Here is a 16,092-nt window from a genome sequence, read left to right as displayed (position 1 = left end):
GATCAATTATTCATATACAGTTTTGGTCAAACTTCCCACTGATAATTAGAGGAGAAATTTGGGAATGCCACAAAAGGCAAAAAAGCACATATAGCATTTTAGAGGTTTAGGCCTTCTGCAGAATAAAGAATTGTATGGTAGTATACATTCTTTGGCATTGCCCTTCTTTAGGATTGGAATGAAAACTGACCTTTTCCAGTCCTGTGGCCACCACTGAGTTTTCCAAATTTGCTGGCATATTGAGTGAAGCACTTTAGCAGCAGCAACTTTTAGGATTTGAAATAGTTCAGTTGGAATTCCATCACCTCCACCCACTTTGTTTGTAGTCATTCTTTCTAAGGCCCACTTGACTTCACACTCCAGAATGTCTGGCTCTAGGTGAGTGACCACACTATCGTGGTTACCTGGGTCATTAAGACCATTTTTGTATACTTATTCTGTATATTCTTGCCATCTTTTCTTAATGTCTTCTGCTTCTGTTAAGTCCTTGCCATTTCTGTCCTTTATCATGCCCATCTTTGCATGAAATGTTCCCTTGATCCCTCCAATTTTCTTGAAGAAATCTCTAGTCTTTCCCATTCTATTGTTTTCCTCTATTTATTTGTATTGTTCCCTTAAGAAGGCTTTATTATCTCTCCTTGCTATTTTCTGGAACTCTGCAGAGGAACCAGAGATCAAATTGCCAGCGTTCATTGGATCATAGAAAAAGCAAAGGAATTCCAGAAAAACACCTTCTTCATGACACCATTAAAGCCTTTGACTGTGTGGATCACAACAAACTGGAAAATTCTTAAAGAGATTGGAATACTGGACTAATTTACCTGCCTCCTGAGAAACCTGTATGTAGATCAAGATGAAACAGTTAGAACAAGTCATAGAACAATGGACTGGTTCAAATTTGGGAAAGGAGTATGAAAAGACTGTATATTGTCACCCTGCTTATTTAACTTACGCGCAGAGTACAATCACAAGCTGGAATCAAGATTGCCAGGAGAAATATCAATAACCTCAGATATGCAGATGATACCACTCTAATGTCAGAAAGAGAAAGGGAACTAAACAGCTTCTTTATGAGAGTGAAAGAGTGAAAAATCTGGCTTAAAACTCAACATTAAAAAAACTAAGAACATGGCATTCTGACCCATCACTTCATGGAAATACAAGGGAAAAAAGTGACATATTTTCTTTTCTTGGGCTCTAAAATCACTGTGGATAGTGACTGTGCCCATGAAATTAAAAGATGCTTGCTCCTTCCAAGGAAAGGCAAGACAAATCCAGACAGTTAAAAAGCAAAGACATAACTTTGCCAACAAATATCCATGTAGTCAAAGCTATGGCTTTTCCAATAGTCATGTATGGATGTGATAGTTGGACTATAAAGAAGGCTGAGCACCAAAGAAATGATGCTTTCGAACTGTGGTACTGGAGAAGACTCTTGAGAGTCCCTTGGATTGCAAGGAGATCAAACCAGTCAATCCTAAAGGAAATCAATACTGAATATTCATTCATTAGAAGGACTGTTGCAGAATCTGAAACTCCAGTACTTTGGCCACCAGATGCTAAGAGCTGACTCATTGGAAAAGACCCTGATGCTGCGAAAGATTGAAGGCAGGAGGAGAAGCAGGCAGCAGAGGAAGAGATGGTTAGATAGCATCACCAACTCAGCGGACATGAGTTTGAGCAAACTCCAGAAGGTGGTGAAGGATGCAGGAGTCTGGCCTACTGCAGTCCTTGGAGTTGCAAACAGTTGATGCTACTTAGCAACTGAATAACGACAAAAGTCCTGCATTGTATAATGTGTATCGGGATCATATTTCTCTTCTCCCAACCCATCTCTTTTCAATAATGTATATTAAGCTTCCCTACTCATGGACCTGGCATAAAAGTATTTGCATTTATATGTATATTCACTGAATCTTTTCTAAAAAAACTTTTTTTGCTGAGCAAATTTGTCCCTATTTTTAAAGACTCTTTCAAAATAAGCTTTTCTAAAGTGAGTATATAAAATTAATATCAACAGACTTCTGAAGTATATCTTTACCTATACTTTTTAGAGCTGCAAATCAGGTAATATGTTAGATAAGATTTGGTTCAAAATTGTTACAGCAGATTCAATTTACCTTTTAACCTGATATCTTTCAATACGTCCCTTTCCTTTCCTCATTCCTCCACTGATGAGTATAACAGATAACCATGTCATATCTGTTAAATAAGGGAACATTTACGCTCAACACCACTTTCCACTCCCACTCTTAAAACTGTAACGAAGCTAAGTAACACATAAACGTAAAAAGGAAAGGGAAAGCCAGACACATTTTCTGCTCAGTGAAACAAACCCTTCTTTTTTTCATAGCACTATTTTCTTTCTGGTACTTTATTTTCCCTTCCAAAGACAGCTGTTAACATGCACTATGCGCTTCACCCTGTTTCTATGGCCAAGCATTTTTCAGGTCCTATAATTTTGCCTCCATTTTTCCATCCAAATATGAACATTCCCCTTCCCATGAAATGCACACAGATACTCTATTTTAGGTGCCATGGTGTGTCAATAGCATCAATCACCATTCGCACCATCGATCATGCAGCTATGAAGCAGTTGGATGACATCTGCCATAACACCCTCTGTGCTAAGATAATGCACTTGAATTCTGATGCAGAAAAATATTGGTTTGCAGACTTGTAATCAATCACAGTATCTTTTCAAGCAGGATTTCTTAGAGATGTAGCAGAGAGTTAATCACACATTCTTAGAGTATGTTTGGATGTGAATATAAGAGAGTTTCTTGTTGTTGAATGATACTGAATAATTAAAATATAATTCATAATTCTCCCAACTACCAATGCCATCTAAGTTATTCCAAATAATATACTGCTCATTCAACTTTAGTCCTTGCCTCCATAACTGTCAATATTCTAGGTCTTTAAAATTATTAAATTTAAGCAAGATTCGTGACATTCTAAAATGCAAAGCATAAAGACAAAGCAATCTCCTATTTAGAGTTCTCTACCATAGTGTCATTTAATGAATGCAGATTTTATACAGCAATATATTCCTCGCATTGCTGATGGTGACCTCTGGTATATAGAAAAATTGTAATATATCATAGCAAAATAAATAAAATATGAGGGAAATTTTGTAAATGGAAACGACTGAAATAAATGAACAGTAAAATATACTTGAAGGCTTGTTTAACTTGGTTTCATTTGATACTAAGTCATTATATCCTATGGTGAAAATTGTTGCATGGCAACCCACTCCAGCACTATTGCCTGGAGAATCCCATGGACAGAGAATCCTGGTGGGCTACAGTCTGTAGGGTCACAAAGAGTCAGACATGACTGAAGCAACTTAGCACGCACCCACACATTACATCCTAACCTGAAGCCCTTTAAAGCCCTTGCTAGTTTTTTCATCTTCTGAAATTTCATCATTATAGCATTTGGTAAATGCATTACAGATCCTTAAATGTATTTAATACAAAAGGTACTTGCTGCAAGACTAGGAGCAAGCAAAAAAGTACCATTTGGGTTTCTAACAAATCTAGACATTTTGAGGGAAGAGGCTTTGTTTCTTGGGACGTGTTTATGTTCATTCACTCAGTCATGTTCAAGTCTTGGCAACCCTATGGTAGCCCACCAAGCTTATCTGTCCATGGGATTCTCAGGCAAAAATACTGGAATGCATTGCCTTGCTCTCGTCCAGGGTATCTTCCCAACCCAGGGACTGGACCCACCTCTCTCCTCTCTCCTGCATTGGCAGACAGATTCTTCACCACTAAGGCCCCCGAGGGGTTCCTGAAAAATTCAGACTTATTGAGGGAAGAGACTTTGTCCTGGGATAGAACTCTCAAAGCAGAGCCAGGTTTTGCCCCCAAGGAAATGTTTCATTACATCACACTTCTCAGAGCAAAGAGTAGAAAACGGAGAGGTTTGGAAGCAGGAAGAAGAGGCTTAAGTGTTTAGATGCTAGGTGAGGCAGAACTCGTTTGTCTGGGATTAGAAGGTTTTCAGGCAGAGTGTGGGATAAAGGTAGGGCGGTAAAACTGGCTAATATTATAAAAACGTTGAGTGTGTGTGTATATATATTACATAGCATATGTATGTTATATATATATAACACATATCATATGTATATACACACATATTTGAAATATTATGTGGTTTGCAGGCTACCAACTTGTGACCTGGGTTCAAATTCTTCAGGGTCTCCTCAGTGTGAAAAACATGCGCTCTCTGCTTTCATGTGCTCTGTGCTTAGCCACTCAGTTGTGTCCGCTCACTGTGACCCTTTGGACTCATAGCCCGCCAAGTGTCCCTGTCCATAGGATTTTTCAGGCAAAAGTACTGGAGTGGGTTGCCATTTCCTTCTCCGGGGGATCCTCCCAAACCAGGAAGATCACACCTGCATCTCCTGCGTCTCCTGAACTGCAGGCAGATTCCTAACCCGCTGGGCCACGGGGGGCCCCCTTTCTGCTTTGGTATTTAGGCTTAAGTTCACGGATTGAGTAATATTTACTGAATAATGGCTCAATGATGGTCGTTAACATCATATGGTTCATAACTGTCTATCTCCATTCCTTCCCATTTTTTCTTCCCTTACAAATCTCCCTCTCTCAATAATATCCACCTAATAACCTTCTTAAACTGGACTGAGCTTTCAAGGCCTTTTGTAAGTGCTACCAGCTCCATGAAGTTTCCTAGTTTTCTATGAAGAGAATGAACTTTTTTTTTTTTCCTTTCTGTGCTTCCATCTTTTTTTTTACTTTCAAACTCTTCCTTTATTTATAAAATTCTGCCCCTTTATACTATTCTGCTATTATACACTCAGAAAAAAGAATCTTTATATTGGGCCAACTGCTTGGACAAGATTTAAAAATCTTCCTTAATAAGGTAATTTTGTGGTTTGTGAGGTTATAATGAGGAATCCATCTAATATACAGAGCTTGAACCCTTCTGCTTACACATACACATGTCAATTCTACCTTCAACATAATACCCTCTGCTTTAATCTTATCTAGTCAGAGAATGAAGTGGTCCAATTAATCAAATATTTTGTGTTTTATATAATATATATGATACATTTAAAAATCCACATACTTATAGCATTTATGTAAACATACACATATTTATAGATAAATTGACATGTGAATCAATGCAAGGACAGCTTGATGTCCTTCTTGACTGTGTCCTTACAAAACTGAAGTGTTATAAATTCTACTCATTTAAAAAGTAGGCAAATAATATGCATTCTGAAATTTCCACTGGGAAATTTATTCAATAACATATTTAACATATTGATTTGCTTTTATTCATCCAAACTACAAGAATTGATGCTATCCCTTTCACGTGCCTGGCACAGAATTAAACAGCAGGGGACACTGCAAGGCATACACACCAGAAAGATATAAATATTTAGAGTGGCAGTTCTCAACTGGGAAATTCTTTGGCCCCCAGGGGTCATTTGAAAGGTCTGGAGATATTTCCTAAAGTAATTGGGGTAGGGTTCTATTGGATGGAGGCCAGCAATGCTGTTAAACATCTTACAATACACAGGGAAAGCCCCCAAAACAAGGAACTTTTGGCCCCAAACTGTCAATAGGGCTGAGACTGAGATTCTAAATTAGAAGGATCACGAAGGAATATGATAAATACTGTGCTTTTTTGGTTCTGAAGTGGTACAAGGAGGAAGTCATCACCTCTACCATGGGCAGTCGTCATGGAAGGCTGAAAGGAGAGAAACACAGAGATGGTGGCTTTCAGCATGTCTGCCAGGAATATAACATGATGGAAGGACAGGGTACCTCCAGAGGAGAAAAGGAACATGCACAAAGGCACAGACGAGGACTCTAGGATGGCTCGAGTGTATGACAGTTAACATTATGCGGGATAATGCTGGAGAGTGAGACAGAGATCACTTCAAATGAGGCGAGGAATATTCTCCTTAGTGTGATATACTCACACACAGGCATAAGACTGGGAGACCTTAGGTGTCATTCCTGAGAACAGATTGCATTCTAGACAATTGGAGAGTCACTGAATGACTGGTTTACCAATGGATTATAATAATGAAATATGCAATATTTTTTACAACAAATTGCAAGAGAACTTAGTATGTTGGGGTGAACTGGCACTGGAAACTAAAACAGAGTTTATTTTGCAATGAAACCCAAGAGAAAGCATGCAAACCAAGAAGTCAGACGTGAGAATGAGTCAAATAAATGACTTAAGGAATAATTAGGACGATGACTGAAAGTGCTCTGCAAAGCAGACCATCTATGAGAAGTAAAAGTTAGTGAAAAGAGACACTTAAGGTTCTAGCTTGTTCTCTTAACTGCAATATAAAGTAACTTTGGAAGTAGAGTTTGGGATAAGATGAATACCCTGGCTTCAGTGAATTATATGTTGAAATTGTGATTTCTGGATAATATTTAAGTGGAAGTATCATTAAGGTTTTGCATGCGGAATTTGGAAAGTAGTTCTGGGTAGGAGATATTGATTTGAGAGTTATCAGAATATAGAGAGACATGAGACCCATAGAATGGATCCCTTTATCTGAGGGAAACAGAGAGAATGAAAATATAAAAGAACCCAGATGAAGTCCAACAAGGTGATTGGGCTGGCCTCTAGGAATCTAAACTATTAAGAAGACAAAGGAAGCGCTAGTTGAAAAAAGGAAAAAAAAAAACTTGTTAAATAATGCAAGAGAGTATGGTATCAACAGGGTAAGCAAGTTATGTTTGACAAATTTTCATTAAATACATTTTTAACAAAAGAATGTTAACTACAAATTAATAAAAATTATGATTTGAGGACACACTTATGATATTCCATCCTTATATTCAGGAGACGAATAAAAGGTATAGCCATCTCTGTGCGAAGGCACAGAGAGAGAGAGAGATATGTCCTGTGCATAATAGGTGCTCAGGGAAAACGTCTGGAATGCAAAGGTATCTATAAAACACCTGAGAGGCAAAACAAAGCCATGTAATGCCAAACAAAGGAGAGTGTGCCTGACAGAGAAGTTAGGTCAGCTGTGGCAGAGGAGAAACCAACCTTCTACCAGAAACCACTCCACAAATCTTTTTTTTCAATTTGTGAACACCAAAAGTATCCTGGAAACAGAAGGAGAAGCTTGTTAGCATAGGAGGAAAAAAAAAAAAGTAGATAAAGTATGTTTATCTCTTCTTGCTTCTTTTGGAAAGGTGGGTACCTTGGATCCTTTTCTATGTTATATAGGTTAATAAGTAATATTTCACTTTTTTGATAATAGTTTGTTTTTTGGAAATTAAAGCAATCTCTTTCAAGAGGTGCCTTCAGATTCCAAGGTTAAATAACAGAATGCATGCCTTTCAAATCCTGAGATATTTCTGTCATTTACCTTATTGACCTTGGTCTTTCTAGGATGAAAAGTAGTTTCCAGTTTGTTTTTGTTGTGTTTCAGACCCTCAAATGTCAGCGCCTTCCATTAAACTTTGGAAGGCATTTTTTCCTCCTGAACCATCCTTTCAGGAACTTGGTTTATTTATGCTTTCTTCTCTAACCTTTACTTTCAAAATCAACTTCTGGAAAAATAATGTAAGTCTCATATCATAGTGTTCATTTAAGATAGTAATATACTAATTAATCATTATATCAGTCAACTATAACTGTCAGATGTGCTCAGTCAATTAGTGTGTCTAATTTCTTGTGTTTAAGGTACCAATGGAACTGTTAGTGTGATTTATTTGGATAATGAATGAGGTTTTTTTTTTTTTAGATTTCACATTTTATTTATTTTTATTAGCTGGAGGCTAATTACTTCACAATACTGTAGTGTGTTTTGCCATACATTGACATGAATCAGCCATGGATTTACATGTGCTCCCCATCCCGATCCCCACTCCCGCCTCCCTCCCCAGTTTTGAACACTGAAATCACACTATGTAGTAGCTTTCCTTGGTATAAATATGTAGAAATAAAATCCTCTTCCCTTCCAGTTCAGAAGGTGACTATTTAATTACGTTTCTCTTTTCAGAAAGTAAGTAGTTCCAACTTAAATGGATACACTTAAAGAGAAGCTATTAATTTTTTAATGTGTTAATAGAAACATAGGCTATTCCTCTCTGCTCCAGAACTTTCCTTATGCATTTTGATCTCCCATATTCCCTTTAATTCAACTATACACACACATAACACACACACACACCCCTTTGGGAAGAGTTCTCTTCATCTTCTCTTATAGACAGGTGAAGACCTTTAAGAAGTCATTTATCCTTTGCCATTCATTCAAAGAAACATGATCTAGCTTTGAATAATTTTGAGTATTATATATACATTTACTGTGCAAAATTATGTTTTATTATAAATATGAGTATTTTCATATGTATTTATGGTACATTTGCTTTCTTTAATTGAAATATTTTGTTTAAGTAGTAATTTACATAAATCTATCCTATTTGCTGGAGAAGGATATGGCAACCCACTCCAGTATCCTTGCCTGCAAAATCTCATGGGCAGAGGAGCCTGGTGGGCTGCAGTCCATGGGGTCACAAAGAGTTGGACACAACTGAGCGACTAACACTTACACTTACCCTATTTGCTAGCTAAAGTCACTGTTATTTTGCTTTTAAGTATCTATGGCTTTTAAGAAAAATGTCCCTTTTCTGTATAAGATTTATTTTTACATTTGATAATAGGGTTTTTATTTTTTTAGAGATTATAGCTAGGTGTCATCTATGGTACAAGAAGCCTTTCCCCCATCCAATTCCCTAAGTTAGAATTTACTAATAAATAGTTTTAACTTTTTAAAAAGTAATTTGTAAATGTCTTTACAAAAAAACTCTCAAGATTATATCAATTCACTAATAACCCATTGTTTTTTAACCCCCGATTCCTTTTTTCTGTCCTGTTGTTCCTTCTTCCTTCCCCTCCTTCCCATCCTTCTTTCCCATCTTGCTTTCTCCAAGTGCTAACTAATGTACACTGTGTGCGCAGTGACATATATGTGCTTCAGAGTCCCTCTGCTACTATAGCAAATCAACAAAACCTAAAGACAAGGCAACACATAGGCAATATCTGGCAGTTCTGGAGTTCGGAAGTGTTAATAACACAGCGTCACAAGCAGGGCTGCATCTCTTCTGGAGTCTCTATAAGGGTTGTTTCCTTGCCTTTTCCTGCTTCCAGAGTCTACCTGAATCTATTCCTGGCTCATGACATCTTCCTCCGTCTTCAAAGCTGACAAGGTAGCAATTTTAAATCCCTCTCTTCTCCGTACCCTTTTCATCTCTACCTGTCTGACTCTATTTTCTTGTGTTTTCTCTTATCTGCATGATTGTGACTATATTGGACCCAGATGTATAATCCAGGATAATCTTTTCATCTCAAAATCACCAGTGTAATCACATCTGCAAAGTCTTTTTTTGCCAACAGATTAATTAGTTATAGATTCTGGGCACACATTTTGAGGAACCATAACTGTGTCTACCACAACACACATTTTATAACTCTTTAAAATATGAAAGTTATAGCAAAATGTTGAAAATGCTAATATATTTATAAACATACATGCATATATATTGATTCACAAATATTTTATACACATTATATGTTCAAATAAATAACACGGTTTGGTATATGGTGAATAAGATAACTGATGTACTTCTAATGCTTCATACATTTTAAAGCTTTTATTCAAAAATTGTACTTTAGCACATGAAAAGATGCTCAACATCACTAATTATTACAGAAATGCAAATCAAAACTACAATGAGCTATCACCTCACACCAGTCAGAATAGCCATCATCCTAAAGTCTACAAACAATAAATGCTGGAGAGGGTGTAGAGAAAAGGGAACCCTCTTACACTGTTGGTAGGAATGTAAATTGACACAGCCACTGTGGAGAACAGTATGAAGGTCCCTTAAAAAACTAAAAATAAAACTGCCATATGATCCAGCAATCCCACTCATGAACATATACCCAGAGAAATCCATATTGGAAAATGTACATGCACCCCAATATTCACTGCAGCACTATTTACAATAGCCAAGACATGGAAGAGACCTGCTTGTCTCATGACAGAGAAACGGATAAAGAAGATGTGGTACATATATGCAGTGGGATATTACTCAGCCATAAAAGAGAAAGAAATAATGCCATTTGCAGCAACATGGATAGACCTAGAGATTATGATACTAAATTTAAAAAGTCAGGGAAAGATAAATATCATATGATATCAATTATATTTGGAATCTATAAATAAAAAAAAATTTAGAAAGATACAAATGAACTAACTTTCAAAACAGAAACGGACTCCAAGACTTTGCAAACAAAATTATGATTGCCAAAGTGGAAAGATGGGGGTAGTGAAAATAAGGAGTTTGAAATTAACAAATTCACACTACTATGTATAAAATAGATAGTCAACAAGGACCTACTGTATAGGACAAGGAAGTCTACTCAATATTCTGCAATAACCTATGTGGGAAAGGAATCTGAAAAAAGATGGAGCAACACACATATATGAATGAACCACTTTGCCATATACCTGAAACGAACACAATATTGTAAATTAACTACAATATTAAAACAATTCTACTTGTCACTTGCAGCTTCCTTAAAAGCTCATATATTTCCTGCTATCACAAAGGTTTTTCTTTGTTTTTGCATCCAACCAATTACGTTCTCATACACTCTTCTTAATAAACATACTAGTTAATAAGGCATTTTGGTTAACAAGTTCGTGGACTCAAGTGGTCTATTAACAAAATTATTGATATATAAGGAATGTGGTATAAAAGTCTTGCTACAGCCACACTCTTTCCAGCCAGCACCGAGCAATCGGCATCTCCTGGGATAAACTGCACAAGCCTCGGAAGACCAGGGGCAAGAGAAAGCCCTACCAAAAAAATATGAACGGGGACTCCCCGCTGCCAACACCAACACTGGTCCCCGCCACATACACACAGCCCCTGTGCCCCAGGCAGCAAGCACCCGGCCTTGCGGCTGGACGTGAGGAACTTCCGGGGCTCCCAGCGCTGCACACGCCAGACAAGATCATGGATGTTTTCTGCACCGCTTCCAACAACGAACCAGCCCCTACCGAGCCCCTGGGGAAGAAGTGCTTTGTGCTGGTTGACTGCACACCATAGGGACAGTGGTAGGAGCCCCACCCTGCACTCCCTCTGGGGGCAAGGAGGGGGCCGGGCTGACTCCCGAGGAGGAAGAGAGTTTAAACAAGAAACCATCAAAGAAAATGCAGAAGAAATATCCTGAAAGGAAAAAGAACGCCACAGTTAGCAGTCTTCCAGAGGAGCGGTTTCAACCAGGCAAGCTTCTTGCCTGCATCGCTCCAAGACCAGGACGGTGTGGCCCAGCAGAGGGCCATGTGTTAGAGGGGAAGGAGCTGGAGTTCTGTCTGAGGAACATCAAGGCCAGCAAGGGCCAAGAAACCCTCCTCCCTCCTGTCTTAGCTCATGCAATAAAGGCATTTACCGTTCTAAAAAAAAAAAAAAAAAAAAAAGTCTCGCTACAGCCAAGAAAAATTACATTAATCACTTCACCTCCATATATCAGATCTATTACTCTAATCTAGCACATTAAATTTATGTCAGAAGAAGAGCTTTCAACCCCAAACCTAAAATCTAACAATTTAAACAGCCATGCCAAGCTTTTCTTTAGTGAATATGGATGTAGTTAACAGACCAACTTCTGCCATGAAAATTTATGATCGCACACCTAATTCAATTTGATTTAAACCACTTAACACTGCGTAGTGAAAAGAACACTGGTCTAGAATCAGATTGATATTGGCTTAAACTCTGGCTTGATTGCCCCGGTAGACTACGACTTTTGGCGCATCCCTTGCGTTCTCCTAAGTTTTCGTGTTTTCATGTGTAAGATGGAAATAATAACATGTATCCCTATTATTCTTACAACAGTGGCTCCCTGATACAAAGGATTCTGAGTAAACCACAGCAGATTTGAGCACAACCATCTTCAAAAGAAGAAAGAACAAATCATGGAACAAGTCATTAAGTCATGAGCATAATCAAAGGAAAATGAAAATAAAAAATTAAGAGTTAGAGATATGCTTTACTACTTATGAAAGAAAGAAGCTTAGCCAAGTAGTCAGGTAAGGTACTAGGTAAATTTCTAATAATACACAAGTTCGTCTATATAGAGACATCAGGTTCAGTTTTTAAATGTACTTACACTTGCCAGATATTAATCTACTTTTGCACTCATTATTAAGAAATTTGTGGGTTTCCCCCCCTTTTTTATCATATTATTTGTTCAGGCTATTTTGATTCTTTTCTTCTTTTTGTAAACATCTTTTTTATCATAGTCTTTTTTATGATGCTATGCCTTGGACCAGTCAAGCAAGATCACTTCAAAATTCAAAACTTGGTGCTCATTTGATCTTTGTTTTATATATATAATAAAATTACATATAATACTATATGTATAATATTCAATACTATAACTTTGTTTTCCTTGTACCACTACAAATATAGTATCATAGAAGAATATATCTCATTCTTTTTATCCAGAATACAATATTATATATATTATATATAACACATGCTATATAAAACAATATAAATATTATCCTTATATGCAATGCTAACATAAAGTTAAATTTTTATATAAAGAATTATATTTTATTTATAAAGTTAACTTAAAAGATGGACACAAACATATACACATAAACAGGCACATACCTACAGTGCTATTGAAATAATGACTATTAAAATATCTTCCCAGATGATATCCTTGCTACCTATCTGCCTCCTTATCTAGCTTATCTATTTTCTAATCTAATTTATTTTCAGATTGTCAAGATAGTAATCCTTCTAAGCAGGCATGTTTGATTGTTCCTCTCTGGTCTAAAGTGTCAAGTGGAAGTCCATTTTGTCTGGGAGGACACAATGGGGTAACGCAGGGGCATGGTCTACGAGGACCTCTGTAATCAGCCCTCTGAACTCTCCAGATGAATCCCGAGGCCTCATTACTAGTCTCAACACTCAAATCCTGAATGCTTTTTAGTGTCCCTTTCCCTTTCCAGTCACTTGGATGGTTTCTCTCTGTATTTGGTTGACCTTCTATATTGAATATGCCCTCTAACTACCTGGCATAATTTTCATGTATCTATCATTTTATTTCACAATTCTAGTCTTCTGGAGAACTTCTCTTAATTCATTTAACCCATATTCATCACTTTCCCTTTGTGCCTTCAGGTTTTCAGGCCTTCTTCTGCGGTCCTTTTGGACTATTTTGGGGGAATGTGCATACACTCAGCACTGTGAGTACACTTCTTGAGGCACACTTCATGATGCTACAGGCCACATATATGCACTTCTAGCACAGTGCTCCTGACATGGAAGGAAAACAAGAAAGGTTAGTCAGTAAGCAGTCAGTAAGTAAACAGATGAATGAAGTTGGTATTTCTAGAATTCAATGTTTAAAACCATCAATAATTATTATATTAATGCTATATAAATATATGCTTGTTTTTTTTTTTTTAATTAAACAATATAGAAAACACTGCATGCAAAGTTATGGACTCTGAACATTTCCCCCTATTGTACTACCTTCCCACGAGATGCTTCTCCTCAGGCCTTCTTCTTCCTTGAGACACAACACTATTTAAGTTAGATCTGTTAAGAACACTACAGTAGCCTGTAAGTGATCAGGTGAAAGGAAGAGCTTCGAGTCTCTAACTCTAAACCAAAAGTTAGAAATGATTAAGTTTAGCAAGGAAGATATGTCGAAAGCCTAGAAAGGCAGAAAACTAGACCTCTTGTGTCAAGTTATGAATGCAAAGGAAAAGTTCTTGAAAGAAATGAAAAGTGCTACTCCAGTGAACACATGAATACTAAGAAGGTGAAGCAGCCCTATTGCCGATGTGAAGTTTTTGTGGTCCTGACAGATCAATCCTGCCACAACATTCCCTAAGGCAAAGCTTAATCCAGAGCAAGGCCCTAACATCAAACTCACACCTAACAGCGAAGTGCAAGTTGAAGCAGCAGATACTGGTGCAGAATTTGCGACAAGTTATCCAGAAGATCTAGCTAAGATAGTGAATAATGGTGGCTGCACTACACAACAGATTTTCAATGTAAAAATACAGCCCTCTCTTGGAAGAAGCTGCTATCTAGAACTTTCATAGCTGTAGAAGAGAAGTCAAAGCCTTGCTTCAGGGGACAGCCTAACTTTCTTGTTAGGGGCTAATGAAACTGGTGACTTAAAGTTGAATCCGATGGTCATTTACAATTTTAAAAATCCTGGGATCTTTAAAAATTATACTGTTATCTACCCTGCCTATATATACCCTTCTTGAATATTCATTGGAAGGACTGATGTTGAAGCTGAAACTCCAATACTTTGGCCACCTGATGTGAAGAACTGACTCGCCGGAAAAGACCCTGATGCTAGGCAAGATTGAGGGAAGGAGGAGATGGGGACAACAGAGGATGAGATAGTTGGATGGCATCAGCGACTCAATGGACATGACTTTCAGTAAACTCCGGGAGTTGGTGACGGACAGGGAGGTCTGGTGTGCTGCGGTCCATGGGGTCGCAAAGAGTCAGATGGCTGAGCGACTGACTGACTGACTGACTGACTGACTCACCCTGCCTATGCTCCATAAAGAGAACAGCAAAGTCCGGATGACAGCATGTGTCTATTTATCATACGGCTTAGTAAATATTTTAACCCCAGTGTTGATACTGATTGATTCTTCTCAGTAAGAATATTCCTTTCAAAATATTACTGCTCATTGATGACATGTTTGACCCCCTTTAAGAGCACTGATGGATCTGTTCAATGAGATTCATATTGTTTTCATGTCTCTTTACCCTACATCCATTTTGTAGCCTGTGGATCAAAGGGTAATTTCAACGTTCAAGTCTTATTCTTTAAGAGATACATTTCATAAGACTATAGCTGCCATAGATGTTTATTTCACTAATGGATCTGGAAAAAAGTAAACTGAAAACCTTCTAGAAAGTATTCACCATTCTAGATGCCATTAAGAACATTTATGAGTCTTGGGATGGGGTTAAAATACCAACCTCAACAGGAGTTTGGAAGAAGTTGATTCCAACCCTCATGAAAGATTTTGAGTCATTTGAGACTTCACCTACAGATATGATGAAAACAGCAAAAGAACTAGAATTAGAAGTGGAGCTCGAAGATGTGACTGAATTGCTGAAATCTCCTGATAAAACTTGAATGGATGAGAAGTGGCTTCTGACAGCTGAGCAAGGAAAGTGATTCCTTGAAATGAAACCTACTCCTGGTGAAGATGCTGTGAAGATTGTTAAAATAACAAAGGACTGAGAATATTACATTAACTTAGTTGATAAAGCAGTGCCAGGGTTTGAGAGGATTGACTCCAATTTTCAAAGAAATTTTACTGTGGGTAAAATGTTATCAAACAGCATTACAGGCTACACAGAAAATTTTCCTGAAAGGAAGAGTCGATCAATGCAGCAAATTTCACTATTGTCTTATTTTAAGAAACTGCCACAGCCACCCCAAACTTCAGCAACCACAGCCCTGATCAGTTAGCAGTTGTCATCACTGTGGCAAGACCCTCCACCAGCAAAAACATTACAACTTTCTGAAGTTTCAGATAACAGCATTTTTTTTAACAATAAAGCACAGCTTTAATTAAGGTATATACATCATTTTTTAGACACCCTATAGCACACTTATTACTCTACTGTATAGTGTAAACAACTTTTATTGGAACTGGGAAATCAAAACATTCATGCAATTCAGTTTGTTAAAATACTTGCTTGCTTAGTTGTGATGGTGTGGAACCAGACCCATAATATCTTTGAGATATATTTATAATCTAACTCTGCACAGTTTAACTCCCAAATTATCATAGCTTCATTAATACAGAGTTACATAGCATATTAACAACTGAAAGTTATAATATATTCATATTTACTGGAAGTGGCTACTAAATGTACTACTAGTAGAAAATCAGGTGTTTGAATTTTAAAATATTTTAAACTACTAACTTTCTGAAAAAGTTAGACTGTGTAATTAACCACTATGCAAAACTGGAGAATAAATGAATTTGGAGCATCACTATATACA

At 37.4% G+C, this 16,092-nt stretch overlaps 2 pseudogenes; both read left to right on the top strand.

The window, feature by feature from the left end:
* Positions 1 to 13,286, top strand: part of LOC133062922 (small ribosomal subunit protein eS8-like) — a 63,562-nt pseudogene extending 50,276 nt beyond the window's left edge.
* A 71-nt stretch (positions 13,287 to 13,357) lies between these two features.
* LOC133062921 (tigger transposable element-derived protein 1-like) lies at positions 13,358 to 15,654 on the top strand (annotated as a pseudogene).
* The last annotated feature ends 438 nt before the right edge of the window (positions 15,655 to 16,092 follow it).

The sequence above is a fragment of the Dama dama genome, chromosome 9 (assembly GCF_033118175.1).
Source record: "Dama dama isolate Ldn47 chromosome 9, ASM3311817v1, whole genome shotgun sequence".
In the NCBI taxonomy this organism is placed as follows: Eukaryota; Metazoa; Chordata; class Mammalia; order Artiodactyla; family Cervidae; genus Dama; species Dama dama.
The sequence above is the reverse complement of the archived record's forward strand: the minus strand, read 5'-3'. Positions and strand labels throughout refer to the sequence as shown.